The sequence below is a fragment of the Ascidia mentula genome, chromosome 7, assembly GCF_947561715.1.
Source record: "Ascidia mentula chromosome 7, kaAscMent1.1, whole genome shotgun sequence".
In the NCBI taxonomy this organism is placed as follows: Eukaryota; Metazoa; Chordata; class Ascidiacea; order Phlebobranchia; family Ascidiidae; genus Ascidia; species Ascidia mentula.
The window spans coordinates 16,676,333-16,691,971 of NC_138572.1; the positions used below are offsets into that span (position 1 = coordinate 16,676,333).

Sequence of the window (15,639 nt, forward strand, 5' to 3'; positions counted from 1 at the left end):
CTACGTTTTAACAACCACACTGTGAAGAAATGCGCTCACATGAGCAGTGTGGTAAAATATTTCGCGTCCCTTAGGAAAGAACTTAGGCCGGGTCCACACAGAAACTGTCGCGAGCGTAGCGTACGCCCGCGCGCTCACGCGCTGGCGCATTGGCTTCTGCACAGAGAGAGAAACTTTTGGGCTGGCGAAGAAAAGCTGACATTGCCCTCAAAACTAAAAATCTTAAAACACTCGAGGCCTGACGCAAACCTACTCGTCGACAAATCTATTGCGTATACAGAAGGTGTACGGGAAAAAATGCGTGCTCTCGGATCTTCAGTGCACTGCTTATACAGTACACAGAATAATCTAAATCTCCACTACCGCTCCAGCCTAAGAAAACTAAAAGAGCTGGTTGACAAAAGTGCTATAGTCTTATGTGAGACTGACAAGGATGGTAAAATTGTGGTTTTAGATAATTCTGACTATTATTCCATAATGCGCAAGGAGCTTGAAAAGTTTACCATACTGCCAAGAAGCCCCAAAGATTTAGATAGCTACCAAAGGCATATATACAGTGAATGCGAAGTTGTTTTGAAAAATCTCCACTGGGCCTGCGTCATAGACAAGGACATGTTATACCACACGGCGGGACTTAAGTCCACCGGCAACGATTATCACCATGTCTCAGGTCCGTCATCGAAGTTTTTTACTAACAGTCGACCTGCCTATGCCTACCCCTTATTCAAAACACATAAACTCGCACCTGAACAACTGCAACTGGCGAAGTGTCTGGATATACCGACGCGACTTGTACATGCTGCGGGTAATACCACGCTGTCACGCATCACAGCCCTTTTAGAGCACCTTTTAAAACCTGTTAGCGTGCTTTTTTGTCAAAGCACAGTGGACGAACACTGCAAAGACAGCAAACACTACTTACTAGCACTCGAAAAGTGGAAATCAGAGTACTCACTACGAGACCTCACAAAAAATCTGGTACTCGTGGCTGCAGATGTACAGGCACTTTACCCGAGCCTTGACCAAGGTTTAATAAAAAAAGGCACTGGAACATGCACTGCAAGCCCATACCAGGTACAGTGCCGCAGGCCGAGGCCTACTTGTCCATCTTACAATGTACTGTCTGGAAAATGTTGTTACCCAATTCGACAACTGCTTGTATACCCAAACATCGGGTATATTTACCGGGGATAATCACTCGGTATCTGTGGCAAACATTGCTTTGCATTATATCATTCCAGGTGATGACAAAGCATTGCAGGAGAAACTCAAAAAGACGTTTGCCAGATTCAATCTGTCGCTCAAGTTTCGACAAGCGTGCAGAGCCCAATCTGGAGGCATCCTGGAATTCCTAGACGTCCTCCATGTGACTTCGGTTGACACTGAAATAGGTTTCATTACAAAAGACTTTGTGAAACCGACGGCCATGGGAAGTCGGTTTTTAATAGGTTATCGCACCACCCCCCTTGTGTTTTTAAATCAATTGTTTTCGCAGAAGCAGTTCGTATGCGCCGCCTAAACGAGATATACAGGGACTTCATCCACAGCCTTGGACGGTTGAAGCAGAAATGTCTACGATCTCATTTCCCCAAGAAGATGACATCAGATGTCGTAGCAACAGCGGCCAACTGGAAACAACGGTTTGGCCCCGCAACACGGAAACAGAAGTCCCACAAAAGGGTAGTATGGGCCACTGCATTTCCAAACATATTACAACTCTCCACAAAGGAAAGAGCTCTTAAACCTGCAGCTTTCGTCACTTTTAAGCGACCAAAAACACTTGGCACCACTTTGACAAACCACCGTGCCCTTGCACTTGGAAACAGACAGACAGAGGGGTATTCTCGGCCTTGCGGAAAATGTGCATTATGTGGCGGCTGAAAGAATTTCAAGACGATGGTTTACTCTGCCACCGGTATCACCACCCCTTTCCACCACACCATCCCTTTACGACAAAAACCTACTTGCAAGAACTATGGAATTTACGTGGCTACCTGCACAACATGTAAAGAACAATATGTTGGCCAAACAAAAAATCGTTTTAGCACGAGGTGGAATTCACACCGCTCCACATGGCGAGCAGGTTGTTTCAAATATGCCAAGGGAGACAAGATGGCGCTGGCAAAACACTATCAAAATAAACACCCCATCCTATTTAAAAACAAACCAGACATTGCACATTGTTTTACGGTAATTTTCGTCCAAGAACCTCCCATGGTTCTTTTAGATATTTGTGAAGACAAATGGCTTAACGACCTCAGGGCGTCAATAAACATTCAGCCTATGATTCTGCCCCGCATAAAATGACCATCTTTGCGCTCTCCCATCCCTTTTTTTGTCGCCCTTTTGCCATCACTGTTTCTGTATTCTGTGTGCGTTATCTCCTTATCGCTGTTCTACGTCACTGCCCTTGCTCCCCCAACCTTTGCAGTTTGGCTACTAACATCTTTAGTGCAGTCACTCGTCGCTTCTCTTGCTACCACAGCGGCGTGTCGCAGAAAACAGCTTTTATAGTTTTTATCGTTTTAATCGCTTCGTTTTTTTTGTCGTGGCAGTCCCGAAAGTGGACTTAGTGTTGAGTTATTTTGTTTTGTTGTGGTTTTCCTTAATTAATTAATTTAATTTTTTTTTGCTATTCTGTTTTCAGACAGAAACTGAAGATGCCAATAGGCGAAATTAATATTTCTTTCAATGAAGATCTTATACTGGCGTGACCGTCTTTTACTCCTTTTGGAGCTCTAGGAACACAATTTAACAAATTTCTATTTTGGTTTCAAAGGTAAAATGTCTTGTTAATTAAAGATTTAAAAAAAAACAGTTTGTGATTAATTTTCGAAAGAAATTAAACTCAAAAAATACTCTGGACCACATCAAACTTCCACTTACAACACCCACAACCCAATTCCAAAGCTTGCGGGCGTGAGCTAAATCAAAATGATTTCTCCGGCGTGTACGCTCGGCGGCAAGTCGCGGGCGTATTACGCCGAGCGCTCGCAAGCCCGCGACATGTTGTAAGCGAAAGCTCACGCTTCCAAGCTTTGTCCCGAGCGTACGCCCGCACGCCGGCGTATACGCCCGCGGCAATGAAACAAACAAAGAATCCGCCGGCGCAAAGCGTGAGTGTGGACCCGGCCTTAGCGGTTATAAAGCACTTCCATACATCACGTATTCCCCCGGATTGTCATGCACATGAAAAAAATTACCAAAAGAATTGGTTTCATTGGGATTTTTTGAAACTGCTGATTCACAAATCATGAGGCAAAAGCGAAAAAACTGAAACTTGCTTAGGGTACAAAATAAGCTTGTACATTACACATCTTGTTGCTGACGCTGCCAGGCGTAATGAGCAGTCAGTTCAAAAACTCTTTTGGCACAAAAATATTTATTGCATCGCCGTTTCAGTCTCCGTTCAATTAACCATCAAGAAAGCCAGGCACGAAAGTTCAAACATAACGGTGGCGCAAGCAAGAAAGTTGAAAAATGTGATACCGTTGTTCCAACACGCAAACTGGACAAACCGAGTCACAGCCTACTATAAGGCCCCATTTTTGGGTTCTTCCTTGCTTAAAAACATAACTGTGAAACAAAACGTTACTAGCAAGAAATTCCATCAGTTTTGAAGGTAGCATTCACAACATTATCAAATAATTTTTATTTGTTGCCAGAAAAACTTTTGAATTACCTGCACACTACTCACTACGAGTTTTACAACTACAATATACTGAAAGCCCGGTGTAACATTAACACAGCCAAAATTGCCTAAACCTAATAGCAGCCAGCACTTTTGTATTTAATACCACAATAATACCACAATCATCAACGCAAAACAATATCCTCCTGTTGGCTTCCTCATATTTATCAAATTTCATACACAGAATTGACATGGTGTATGCAATATTTTATGGCATCTCGCTTTGTATGTTATGAAAGGCGTTATCCAGATCAAAAAAGTGAAAGGCTCTGTTAAGTCACCTTTGGGCAACTGTTTGACAACCTATCCAAACAGTCTAAATAAAAAAGCCTGAGCTAAAATGCTGTTGATCATAATGCTGGCAAACGTTTCGAACTCATACAGGGTTCATCATCAGTCGCTGATGACGTTTACCAGCATTATGATCAACAGCATTCTAGCTCTGGCTTTTTTACTTAGACTACTTAACTCCAGATATTTTGCACCCAACTATCCAAACAGGTTTGTATTAAATGTGTTACAAGCCACTACTTCATACTAAAATCCCAACATAATGCAAATGACTGGCGCAAAATATTAAGTAACCTCTAACTCACTATTGTTTCCAAGTCTCAATGTATCAGGCGCGACAAGCATGGAGGAGACTCAAACGTGCTGACGCGAAACTAATGCAATTCATTTCCGTCGCGACTTTCTCGTTCTAACGAGGAAAATGGCTTGTGACATAGCGTGAAACCAATTGCGACAAGGGAAGCGAAGAATGTTGAATAAAAAGAAATGTGCTAGTCTCATGGCAAATTAAAAACTTACAAAGAACCATCACAAACTAATTGTTCAGATTGAACACCGAAGTTGCCAAAAAGTCTAATGTGGTTTTGGTCGCGTAGTTGAACCTGGTCAGAATCAGGAAGTTGAACAGAAACCGGTTTGGAGGTTTATTTTTTGTAAAATGAAGCAGAATGTGAATCAGTGATTTGCAATCAGAGAAACCGCGGAACTGGATAAAATGAACCGAAATAAAACTGTGTTCGGACGAATGCGTTCTTGCTTTTTCATGCCAACAGCCCAAATATACGTTTATGACATCGCATTGCAGACTAGAATTGCATTAGCAAACGATTAATTGACAAACAAGCAAGAAAGATGTGCACGCCTGTTAACCTTGTAATCCTTGATAAGGATGTGTTTCATGTTTCAAATCATAATAAATGGTGAAGCCATGTCTAATATCCATGCACCAACAAAACATGCACAGCTAGTTATCAAGTAGTTCTTCCAAAAATACAGTGTAACTACAGATATACTAGTGACAAACTTTACCCCGCTACAAACGGAACTATCGAAGGATGTCTATTGGTTAAGGCGATAGACTAATTCTTTGCACTCTGTACGATAGGTTCCGAATCTCTGACGAGTCACACTTGTGTTTACATTACTTATGTACGTGATAGGATACACTGAAGCATGGAAACATTAACTGAGGTTGTTGTTATTTATGACTTAATGATCTTGAAATACGACAGATCCGTTGACAAAATTACATCTCAAACACTTGTAACACAAGGAATTATCAAACCCATTCAATTATCATTAAAAATTCCGTTCCGGTAATTTATGTTTTGTTCTCGTAACGAAAATTCTGTTCCCGTAACGAAAATTCTGTTGAATGAACAGAAATATCTTCGGATTAAAAAAAAACATTTTCTCAAAACGAAAATTCTGTTCCCGTAACGAAAATTCTGTTCCCGTAACAAAAATTCTGTTCCCGTAACGAAAATTTTGTTCCCGAAATGAAAATTTTGTTGCAGTTAACGAAAATTCTCTTCCCGTAACGAAAATTCTGTTGTAGTAACAGAAATATCTTCTAATTACAAAAAGTATTTTCCCGAAACGAATATTTGTGGCAAATTTTGTTTGTTGCAAATACATCTGAAGTTCCAGGCACTTTAGGTAAAAGTACTTTTGAAAAAGTATGCGTTAGTATAACTAGTTTCACATGATTTGTTTCGAATTGAGTATTATCAATGCCTTTATCGTTTTTGTGATATCGGAATCATGACAGCCATACCGTTCAAGGTTAGCAATTGGTGCAGGCGTGAACAAATATTTTAGTGTTTCTTTCACAAAAGTTTTGCCCTAACAAAACGATATTGCAGTGCAGAGGCAGGATGGCCTAGTGGTCTAAGGTGCTGCGTTCAGGTCGCAGTCTCCCCTGGAGGCGCGGGTTCGAATCCCGCTCCTGTCATGGTTTCCCTGTGCTACTTAATTCTCCGATGGCGAAACATTTTTTGTTATAAAAAACAGTTTATCTCGGAGCAAAAAAAACCTGAGTGATGTCTTTGTAACCTAAACGACAACAAATACGACGAGTGTGATATTCGGTACCCCACGTGCAGAGTGCAAAGAATTAGTTGCCCATGGCCCTGACCAATAGACTTATCGTTCTGCCAAAACATGTACTTAATTATCATCTTCATGTGATGAATGTTTCATAGAAAATCGTGTTGAAAAACAATCTTCATTTGGTTGATTAGTGTCAGAGCTGTGAATACTTAACTTGTATATGAGGTAAATTGTTTTGAACATATTCTTCGTGGGAAGAAATAGTTTGATCAGCAATGTTGTTGTCTGAAACACCAACTCTCATATACATAATACAAATTAGACAGTTTGCAACATCCTTCGATAGCTCAGTTGGTAGAGCGGTGGACTGTAGCGGCTGAGCTTGTCAGAAATCCATAGGTCACTGGTTCGAATCCGGTTCGAAGGACTTTATTTTGCGCGGTTTGTGATTTTTCCAATTGATGTCAAAACTATTGAACAGTAGCGTGTACCGCTGCAAAACTGCAACTGCAATCGACGAGGATGGGATTCGAACCCACCCGTGCAGAGCACAATGGATTAGCAGTCCATCGCCTTAACCACTCGGCCACCTCGTCGAACACAACCTTGCGTTAAATGAAATATTTGTGCGAGATTTGTTTCGAAAAATATTGTCTTTTTAGAACCAATTTTATTTGTAATAATAATTACATTAAATTGATTTCCCCTAAACTTGGTAGATGGTTTGCCACATCATTCAATAGTTGTGTTGGAAGGTCGGTATAGTTTGTTGCAAATACATCTGAAGTTCCAGGCAGTTTAGGTAAAAGTACTTTTGAAAAAGTATGCGTTAGTATAACTAGTTTCACATGATTTGTTTCGAATTGAGTATTATCAATGCCTTTATCGTTTTTGTGATATCGGAATCATGACAGCCATTCCGTTCAAGGTTAGCAATTGGTGCAGGCGTGAACAAATATTTTAGTGTTTCTTTCACAAAAATGTTGCCCTAACAAAACGATATTGCAGTGCAGAGGCAGGATGGCCGAGTGGTCTAAGGCGCTGCGTTCAGGTCGCAGTCTCCCCTGGAGGCGCGGGTTCGAATCCCGCTGTCATGGTTTCCCGGTGCTACTTAGTTCTCCGTTGGCGAAACATTTTTTGTTATAAAAAACAGTTTATCTCAGAGCAAAAAAAACCTGAGTGATATCTTTGTAACCTAAACGACAACAAATACGACGAGTGTGATATTCGGTACTCCACGTGCAGAGTGCAAATAATTAGTTGCCCATGGCCCTAACAAATAGACTTATCGTTCTGCCAAAACATGTACTTAATTATCATCTTCATGTGATGAATGTTTCATAGAAAATCGTGTTGAAAAACAAACTTCATTTGGTTGATTAGTGTCAGAGCTGTGAATACTTAACTTGAATATGAGGTAAATTGTTTTGAACATATTCTTCGTGGGAAGAAATAGTTTGATCAGCAATGTTGTTGTCTGAAACACCAACTCTCATATACATAATACAAATTAGACAGTTTGCAACATCCTTCGATAGCTCAGTTGGTAGAGCGGTGGACTGTAGCGGCTGAGCTTGTCAGAAATCCATAGGTCACTGGTTCGAATCCGGTTCGAAGGACTTTATTTTGCGCGGTTTGTGATTTTTCCAATTGATGTTAAAACTATTGAACAGTAGCGTGTACCGCTGCAAAACTGATACTGCAATCGACGAGGATGGGATTCGAACCCACGCGTGCAGAGCACAATGGATTAGCAGTCCATCGCCTTAACCACTCGGCCACCTCGTCGACCACAACCTTGCGTTAAATGAAATATTTGTGAGAGATTTGTTTGGAAAAATATTGTCTTTTTAGTACCAATTTTATTTGAAAAAATAATTACATTAAATTGATTTCCCTAAACTTGGTAGATGGTTTGCCACATCATTCAATAGTTGTGTTGGAAGGTCGGTATAGTTTGTTGCAAATACATCTGAAGTTCCAGGCACAGTTAAGGTAAAAGTACTTTTGAAAAAGTATGCGTTAGTATAACTAGTTTCACATCATTTGTTTCGAATTGAGTATTATCAATGCCTTTATCGTTTTTGTGATATCGGAATCATGACAGCCATTCCGTTCAAGGTTAGCAATTGGTGCAGGCGTGAACAAATATTTTAGTGTTTCTTTCACAAAAATGTTGCCCTAACAAAACGATATTGCAGTGCAGAGGCAGGATGGCCGAGTGGTCTAAGGCGCTGCGTTCAGGTCGCAGTCTCCCCTGGAGGCGCGGGTTCGAATCCCGCTCCTGTCATGGTTTCCCGGTGCTACTTAGTTCTCCGTTGGCGAAACATTTTATGTTATAAAAAACAGTTTATCTCAGAGCAAAAAAAACCTGAGTGATATCTTTGTAACCTAAACGAAAACAAATACGACGAGTGTGATATTCGGTTCCCCACGTGCAGAGTGCAAAGAATTAGTTGCCCATGGCCCTAACCAATAGACTTATCGTTCGGCCAAAACATGTACTTAATTATCATCTTCATGTGATGAATGTTTCATAGAAAATCGTGTTGAAAAACAAACTTCATTTGGTTGATTAGTGTCAGAGCTGTGAATACTTAACTTGTATATGAGGTAAATTGTTTTGAACATATTCTTCGTGGGAAGAAATAGTTTGATCAGCAATGTTGTTGTCTGAAACACCAACTCTCATATACATAATACAAATTAGACAGTTTGCAACATCCTTCGATAGCTCAGTTGGTAGAGCGGTGGACTGTAGCGGCTGAGCTGGTCAGAAATCCATAGGCCACTGGTTCGAATCCGGTTCGTAGGACTTTATTTTGCGCGGTTTGTGATTTTTCCAATTGATGTTAAAACTATTGAACAGTAGCGTGTACCGCTGCAAAACTGCAACTGCAATCGACGAGGATGGGATTCGAACCCACGCGTGCAGAGCACAATGGATTAGCAGTCCATCGCCTTAACCACTCGGCCACCTCGTCGACCACAACCTTGCGTTAATGAAATATTTGTGCGAGATTTGTTTGGAAAAATACTGTCTTTTTAGAAACAATTTTGTTTGAATTAATAATTACATTAAATTGATTTCCCCTAAACTTGGTAGATGGTTTGCCACATCATTGAATAGTTGTGTTGGAAGGTCGGTATAGTTTGTTGCAAATATATCTGAAGTTCCAGGCAGTTAAGGTAAAAATACTTTTGCAAAAGTATGCGTTAGCATAACTAGTTTCACATGATTTGTTTCTAATTGAGTATTATCAATGCCTTTATCGTTTTTGTGATATCGGAATCATGTCAGCCATTCCGTTCAAGGTTAGCAATTGGTGCAGGCGTTAACAAATATTTTAGAGTTTCTTTCACAAAAGTTTTGCCCTAACAAAACGATATTGCAGTGCAGAGGCAGGATGGGCGAGTGGTCTAAGGCGCTGCGTTCAGGTCGCAGTCTCCCCTGGAGGCGCGGGTTCGAATCCCGCTCCTGTCATGGTTTCCCGGTGCTACTTAGTTCTCCATTGGCGAAACATTTTTTGTTATAAAAAACAGTTTATCTCAGAGCAAAAAAAACCTGAGTGATATCTTTGTAACCGAAACGACAACAAATACGACGAGTGTGATATTCGGTACTCCACGTGCAGAGTGCAAATAATTAGTTGCCCATGGCCCTAACCAATAGACTTATCGTTCTGCCAAAACATGTACTTAATTATCATCTTCATGTGATGAATGTTTCATAGAAAATCGTGTTGAAAAACAAACTTCATTTGGTTGATTAGTGTCAGAGCTGTGAATACTTAACTTGTATATGAGGTAAATTGTTTTGAACATATTCTTCGTGGGAAGAAAAAGTTTGATCAGCAATGTTGTTGTCTGAAACACCAACTCTCATATACACAATACAAATTAGACAGTTTGCAACATCCTTCGATAGCTCAGTTGGTAGAGCGGTGGACTGTAGCGGCTGAGCTTGTCAGAAATCCATAGGTCACTGGTTCGAATCCGGTTCGAAGGACTTTAATGTGCGCGGTTTGTGATTTTTCCAATTGATTTTAAAACTATTGAACAGCAGCGTGTACCGCTGCGAAACTGCAACTGCAATCGACGAGGATGGGATTCGAACCCACGCGTGCAGAGCACAATGGACTAGCAGTCCATCGCCTTAACCACTCGGCCACCTCGTCGACCACAACCTTGCGTTAAATGAAATATTTGTGAGAGATTTTTTTGGAAAAATATTGTCTTTTTAGTACCAATTTTATTTGAAATATTAATTACATTAAATTTATTTCCCCTAAACTTGGTAGATGGTTAGCCACATCATTCAATAGTTGTGTTGGAAGGTCGGTATATTTTGTTGCAAATACATCTGAAGTTCCAGGCAGTTTAGGTAAAAGTACTTTTGAAAAAGTATGCGTTAGTATAACTAGTTTCACATGATTTATTTCGAATTGAGTATTATCAATGCCTTTATCGTTTTTGTGATATCGGAATCATGACAGCCATACCGTTCAAGGTTAGCAATTGGTGCAGGCGTGAACAAACATTTTAGTGTTTCTTTCACAAAAGTTTTGCCCTAACAAAACGATATTGCAGTGCAGAGGCAGGATGGCCGAGTGGTCTAAGGCGCTGCGTTCAGGTCGCAGTCTCCCCTGGAGGCGCGGGTTCGAATCCCGCTCCTGTCATGGTTTCCCGGTGCTACTTAGTTCTCCAATGGCGAAATATTTTTTGTTATAAAAAACAGTTTATCTCAGAGCAAAAAAAAACCTGAGTGATGTCTTTGTAACCTAAACGACAACAAATACGACGAGTGTGATATTCGGTACCCCACGTGCAGAGTGCAAAGAATTAGTTGCCCATGGCCCTGACCAATAGACTCATCGTTCGGCCAAAACATGTACTTAATTATCATCTTCATGTGATGAATGTTTCATAGAAAATCGTGTTGAAAAACAAACTTCATTTGGTTGATTAGTGTCAGAGCTGTGAATACTTAACTTGTATATGAGGTAAATTGTTTTGAACATATTCTTCGTGGGAAGAAATAGTTTGATCAGCAATGTTGTTGTCTGAAACACCAACTCTCATATACATAATACAAATTAGACAGTTTGCAACATCCTTCGATAGCTCAGTTGGTAGAGCGGTGGACTGTAGCGGCTGAGCTTGTCAGAAATCCATAGGTCACTGGTTCGAATCCGGTTCGAAGGACTTTATTTTGCGCGGTTTGTGATTTTTCCAATTGATGTTAAAACTATTGAACAGTAGCGTGTACCGCTGCAAAACTGCAACTGCAATCGACGAGGATGGGATTCGAACCCACGCGTGCAGAGCACAACGGATTAGCAGTCCATCGCCTTAACCACTCGGCCACCTCGTCGACCACAACCTTGCGTTCAATGAAATATTTGTGAGAGATTTGTTTGGAAAAATATTGTCTTTTTAGTACCAATTTTATTTGAAATAATAATTACATTGAATTGATTTCCCCTAAACTTGGTAGATGGTTTGCCACATCATTCAATAGTTGTGTTGGAAGGTCGGTATAGTTTGTTGCAAATACATCTGAAGTTCCAGGCACTTTAGGTAAAAGTACTTTTGAAAAAGTATGCGTTAGTATAACTAGTTTCACATGATTTGTTTCGAATTGAGTATTATCAATGCCTTTATCGTTTTTGCGATATCGGAATCATGACAGCCATACCGTTCAAGGTTAGCAATTGGTGCAGGCGTGAACAAATATTTTAGTGTTTCTTTCACAAAAGTTTTGCCCTAACAAAACGATATTGCAGTGCAGAGGCAGGATGGCCGAGTGGTCTAAGGTGCTGCGTTCAGGTCGCAGTCTCCCCTGGAGGCGCGGGTTCGAATCCCGCTCCTGTCATGGTTTCCCTGTGCTACTTAGTTCTCCGATGGCGAAACATTTTTTGTTATAAAAAGCAGTTTATCTCAGAGCAAAAAAAACCTGAGTGATGTCTTTGTAACCTAAACGACAACAAATACGACGAGTGTGATATTCGCTACCCCACGTGCAGAGTGCAAAGAATTAGTTGCCCATGGCCCTGACCAATAGACTTATCGTTCGGCCAAAACATGTACTTAATTATCATCTTCATGTGATGAATGTTTCATAGATAATCGTGTTGAAAAACAAACTTCATTTGGTTGATTAGTGTCAGAGCTGTGAATACTTAACTTGTATATGAGGTAAATTGTTTTGAACATATTCTTCGTGGGAAGAAATAGTTTGATCAGCAATGTTGTTGTCTGAAACACCAACTCTCATATACATAATACAAATTAGACAGTTTGCAACATCCTTCGATAGCTCAGTTGGTAGAGCGGTGGACTGTAGCGGCTGAGCTTGTCAGAAATCCATAGGTCACTGGTTCGAATCCGGTTCGAAGGACTTTATTTTGCGCGGTTTGTGATTTTTCCAATTGATGTTAAAACTATTGAACAGTAGCGTGTAACGCTGCAAAACTGCAACTGCAATCGACGAGGATGGGATTCGAACCCACGCGTGCAGAGCATAATGGATTAGCAGTCCACCGCCTTAACCACTCGGCCACCTCGTCGACCACAACCTTGCGTTCAATGGAATATTTGTGAGAGATTTGTTTGGAAAAATATTGTCTTGTTAGTACCAATTTTATTTGAAATAATAATTACATTAAATTGATTTCCCCTAAACTTGGTAGATGGTTTGCCACATCATTCAATAGTTGTGTTGGAAGGTCGGTATAGTTTGTTGCAAATACATCTGAAGTTCCAGGCACTTTAGGTAAAAGTACTTTTGAAAAAGTATGCGTTAGTATAACTAGTTTCACATGATTTGTTTCGAATTGAGTATTATCAATGCCTTTATCGTTTTTGTGATATCGGAATCATGACAGCCATACCGTTCAAGGTTAGCAATTGGTGCAGGCGTGAACAAATATTTTAGTGTTTCTTTCACAAAAGTTTTGCCCTAACAAAACGATATTGCAGTGCAGAGGCAGGATGGCCTAGTGGTCTAAGGTGCTGCGTTCAGGTCGCAGTCTCCCCTGGAGGCGCGGGTTCGAATCCCGCTCCTGTCATGGTTTCCCTGTGCTACTTAATTCTCCGATGGCGAAACATTTTTTGTTATAAAAAACAGTTTATCTCGGAGCAAAAAAAACCTGAGTGATGTCTTTGTAACCTAAACGACAACAAATACGACGAGTGTGATATTCGGTACCCCACGTGCAGAGTGCAAAGAATTAGTTGCCCATGGCCCTGACCAATAGACTTATCGTTCTGCCAAAACATGTACTTAATTATCATCTTCATGTGATGAATGTTTCATAGAAAATCGTGTTGAAAAACAATCTTCATTTGGTTGATTAGTGTCAGAGCTGTGAATACTTAACTTGTATATGAGGTAAATTGTTTTGAACATATTCTTCGTGGGAAGAAATAGTTTGATCAGCAATGTTGTTGTCTGAAACACCAACTCTCATATACATAATACAAATTAGACAGTTTGCAACATCCTTCGATAGCTCAGTTGGTAGAGCGGTGGACTGTAGCGGCTGAGCTTGTCAGAAATCCATAGGTCACTGGTTCGAATCCGGTTCGAAGGACTTTATTTTGCGCGGTTTGTGATTTTTCCAATTGATGTCAAAACTATTGAACAGTAGCGTGTACCGCTGCAAAACTGCAACTGCAATCGACGAGGATGGGATTCGAACCCACCCGTGCAGAGCACAATGGATTAGCAGTCCATCGCCTTAACCACTCGGCCACCTCGTCGAACACAACCTTGCGTTAAATGAAATATTTGTGCGAGATTTGTTTCGAAAAATATTGTCTTTTTAGAACCAATTTTATTTGTAATAATAATTACATTAAATTGATTTCCCCTAAACTTGGTAGATGGTTTGCCACATCATTCAATAGTTGTGTTGGAAGGTCGGTATAGTTTGTTGCAAATACATCTGAAGTTCCAGGCAGTTTAGGTAAAAGTACTTTTGAAAAAGTATGCGTTAGTATAACTAGTTTCACATGATTTGTTTCGAATTGAGTATTATCAATGCCTTTATCGTTTTTGTGATATCGGAATCATGACAGCCATTCCGTTCAAGGTTAGCAATTGGTGCAGGCGTGAACAAATATTTTAGTGTTTCTTTCACAAAAATGTTGCCCTAACAAAACGATATTGCAGTGCAGAGGCAGGATGGCCGAGTGGTCTAAGGCGCTGCGTTCAGGTCGCAGTCTCCCCTGGAGGCGCGGGTTCGAATCCCGCTGTCATGGTTTCCCGGTGCTACTTAGTTCTCCGTTGGCGAAACATTTTTTGTTATAAAAAACAGTTTATCTCAGAGCAAAAAAAACCTGAGTGATATCTTTGTAACCTAAACGACAACAAATACGACGAGTGTGATATTCGGTACTCCACGTGCAGAGTGCAAATAATTAGTTGCCCATGGCCCTAACAAATAGACTTATCGTTCTGCCAAAACATGTACTTAATTATCATCTTCATGTGATGAATGTTTCATAGAAAATCGTGTTGAAAAACAAACTTCATTTGGTTGATTAGTGTCAGAGCTGTGAATACTTAACTTGAATATGAGGTAAATTGTTTTGAACATATTCTTCGTGGGAAGAAATAGTTTGATCAGCAATGTTGTTGTCTGAAACACCAACTCTCATATACATAATACAAATTAGACAGTTTGCAACATCCTTCGATAGCTCAGTTGGTAGAGCGGTGGACTGTAGCGGCTGAGCTTGTCAGAAATCCATAGGTCACTGGTTCGAATCCGGTTCGAAGGACTTTATTTTGCGCGGTTTGTGATTTTTCCAATTGATGTTAAAACTATTGAACAGTAGCGTGTACCGCTGCAAAACTGATACTGCAATCGACGAGGATGGGATTCGAACCCACGCGTGCAGAGCACAATGGATTAGCAGTCCATCGCCTTAACCACTCGGCCACCTCGTCGACCACAACCTTGCGTTAAATGAAATATTTGTGAGAGATTTGTTTGGAAAAATATTGTCTTTTTAGTACCAATTTTATTTGAAAAAATAATTACATTAAATTGATTTCCCTAAACTTGGTAGATGGTTTGCCACATCATTCAATAGTTGTGTTGGAAGGTCGGTATAGTTTGTTGCAAATACATCTGAAGTTCCAGGCACAGTTAAGGTAAAAGTACTTTTGAAAAAGTATGCGTTAGTATAACTAGTTTCACATCATTTGTTTCGAATTGAGTATTATCAATGCCTTTATCGTTTTTGTGATATCGGAATCATGACAGCCATTCCGTTCAAGGTTAGCAATTGGTGCAGGCGTGAACAAATATTTTAGTGTTTCTTTCACAAAAATGTTGCCCTAACAAAACGATATTGCAGTGCAGAGGCAGGATGGCCGAGTGGTCTAAGGCGCTGCGTTCAGGTCGCAGTCTCCCCTGGAGGCGCGGGTTCGAATCCCGCTCCTGTCATGGTTTCCCGGTGCTACTTAGTTCTCCGTTGGCGAAACATTTTATGTTATAAAAAACAGTTTATCTCAGAGCAAAAAAAACCTGAGTGATATCTTTGTAACCTAAACGAAAACAAATACGACGAGTGTGATATTCGGTTCCCCACGT

The 15,639-nt window shown here is 40.5% G+C and overlaps 1 protein-coding gene, 25 non-coding genes and 1 pseudogene across 26 annotated transcripts in view; 19 read left to right on the plus strand and 8 right to left on the minus strand.

The window, feature by feature from the left end:
• LOC145909694 (serine/threonine-protein kinase/endoribonuclease IRE1-like) overlaps positions 1-15,639 on the plus strand; it is a 137,874-nt gene that overhangs the window by 78,282 nt on the left and 43,953 nt on the right. The window lies entirely within an intron of this gene.
• LOC145908800 (uncharacterized) lies at positions 40-2,307 on the plus strand (annotated as a pseudogene).
• Positions 5,854-5,936, plus strand: Trnal-cag (transfer RNA leucine (anticodon CAG)). Its single transcript has one exon. It is a non-coding gene; the product is annotated as a tRNA-Leu (tRNA).
• Positions 6,371-6,461, plus strand: Trnay-gua (transfer RNA tyrosine (anticodon GUA)). Its single transcript is given in 2 exon segments — positions 6,371-6,407; positions 6,426-6,461. It is a non-coding gene; the product is annotated as a tRNA-Tyr (tRNA).
• Trnas-gcu (transfer RNA serine (anticodon GCU)) lies at positions 6,549-6,630 on the minus strand. Its single transcript has one exon. It is a non-coding gene; the product is annotated as a tRNA-Ser (tRNA).
• On the plus strand, positions 7,049-7,128 carry Trnal-cag (transfer RNA leucine (anticodon CAG)). The gene has a single exon. It is a non-coding gene; the product is annotated as a tRNA-Leu (tRNA).
• Trnay-gua (transfer RNA tyrosine (anticodon GUA)) lies at positions 7,563-7,653 on the plus strand. The gene is given in 2 exon segments: positions 7,563-7,599; positions 7,618-7,653. It is a non-coding gene; the product is annotated as a tRNA-Tyr (tRNA).
• On the minus strand, positions 7,741-7,822 carry Trnas-gcu (transfer RNA serine (anticodon GCU)). The gene has a single exon. It is a non-coding gene; the product is annotated as a tRNA-Ser (tRNA).
• Trnal-cag (transfer RNA leucine (anticodon CAG)) lies at positions 8,242-8,324 on the plus strand. The gene has a single exon. It is a non-coding gene; the product is annotated as a tRNA-Leu (tRNA).
• Positions 8,759-8,849, plus strand: Trnay-gua (transfer RNA tyrosine (anticodon GUA)). Its single transcript is given in 2 exon segments — positions 8,759-8,795; positions 8,814-8,849. It is a non-coding gene; the product is annotated as a tRNA-Tyr (tRNA).
• Trnas-gcu (transfer RNA serine (anticodon GCU)) lies at positions 8,937-9,018 on the minus strand. Its single transcript has one exon. It is a non-coding gene; the product is annotated as a tRNA-Ser (tRNA).
• Trnal-cag (transfer RNA leucine (anticodon CAG)) lies at positions 9,436-9,518 on the plus strand. Its single transcript has one exon. It is a non-coding gene; the product is annotated as a tRNA-Leu (tRNA).
• On the plus strand, positions 9,953-10,043 carry Trnay-gua (transfer RNA tyrosine (anticodon GUA)). Its single transcript is given in 2 exon segments — positions 9,953-9,989; positions 10,008-10,043. It is a non-coding gene; the product is annotated as a tRNA-Tyr (tRNA).
• Trnas-gcu (transfer RNA serine (anticodon GCU)) lies at positions 10,131-10,212 on the minus strand. The gene has a single exon. It is a non-coding gene; the product is annotated as a tRNA-Ser (tRNA).
• Positions 10,631-10,713, plus strand: Trnal-cag (transfer RNA leucine (anticodon CAG)). Its single transcript has one exon. It is a non-coding gene; the product is annotated as a tRNA-Leu (tRNA).
• On the plus strand, positions 11,149-11,239 carry Trnay-gua (transfer RNA tyrosine (anticodon GUA)). The gene is given in 2 exon segments: positions 11,149-11,185; positions 11,204-11,239. It is a non-coding gene; the product is annotated as a tRNA-Tyr (tRNA).
• Positions 11,327-11,408, minus strand: Trnas-gcu (transfer RNA serine (anticodon GCU)). Its single transcript has one exon. It is a non-coding gene; the product is annotated as a tRNA-Ser (tRNA).
• Trnal-cag (transfer RNA leucine (anticodon CAG)) lies at positions 11,827-11,909 on the plus strand. Its single transcript has one exon. It is a non-coding gene; the product is annotated as a tRNA-Leu (tRNA).
• Trnay-gua (transfer RNA tyrosine (anticodon GUA)) lies at positions 12,344-12,434 on the plus strand. The gene is given in 2 exon segments: positions 12,344-12,380; positions 12,399-12,434. It is a non-coding gene; the product is annotated as a tRNA-Tyr (tRNA).
• On the minus strand, positions 12,522-12,603 carry Trnas-gcu (transfer RNA serine (anticodon GCU)). The gene has a single exon. It is a non-coding gene; the product is annotated as a tRNA-Ser (tRNA).
• On the plus strand, positions 13,022-13,104 carry Trnal-cag (transfer RNA leucine (anticodon CAG)). Its single transcript has one exon. It is a non-coding gene; the product is annotated as a tRNA-Leu (tRNA).
• Positions 13,539-13,629, plus strand: Trnay-gua (transfer RNA tyrosine (anticodon GUA)). The gene is given in 2 exon segments: positions 13,539-13,575; positions 13,594-13,629. It is a non-coding gene; the product is annotated as a tRNA-Tyr (tRNA).
• Trnas-gcu (transfer RNA serine (anticodon GCU)) lies at positions 13,717-13,798 on the minus strand. The gene has a single exon. It is a non-coding gene; the product is annotated as a tRNA-Ser (tRNA).
• On the plus strand, positions 14,217-14,296 carry Trnal-cag (transfer RNA leucine (anticodon CAG)). Its single transcript has one exon. It is a non-coding gene; the product is annotated as a tRNA-Leu (tRNA).
• On the plus strand, positions 14,731-14,821 carry Trnay-gua (transfer RNA tyrosine (anticodon GUA)). The gene is given in 2 exon segments: positions 14,731-14,767; positions 14,786-14,821. It is a non-coding gene; the product is annotated as a tRNA-Tyr (tRNA).
• Positions 14,909-14,990, minus strand: Trnas-gcu (transfer RNA serine (anticodon GCU)). The gene has a single exon. It is a non-coding gene; the product is annotated as a tRNA-Ser (tRNA).
• On the plus strand, positions 15,410-15,492 carry Trnal-cag (transfer RNA leucine (anticodon CAG)). The gene has a single exon. It is a non-coding gene; the product is annotated as a tRNA-Leu (tRNA).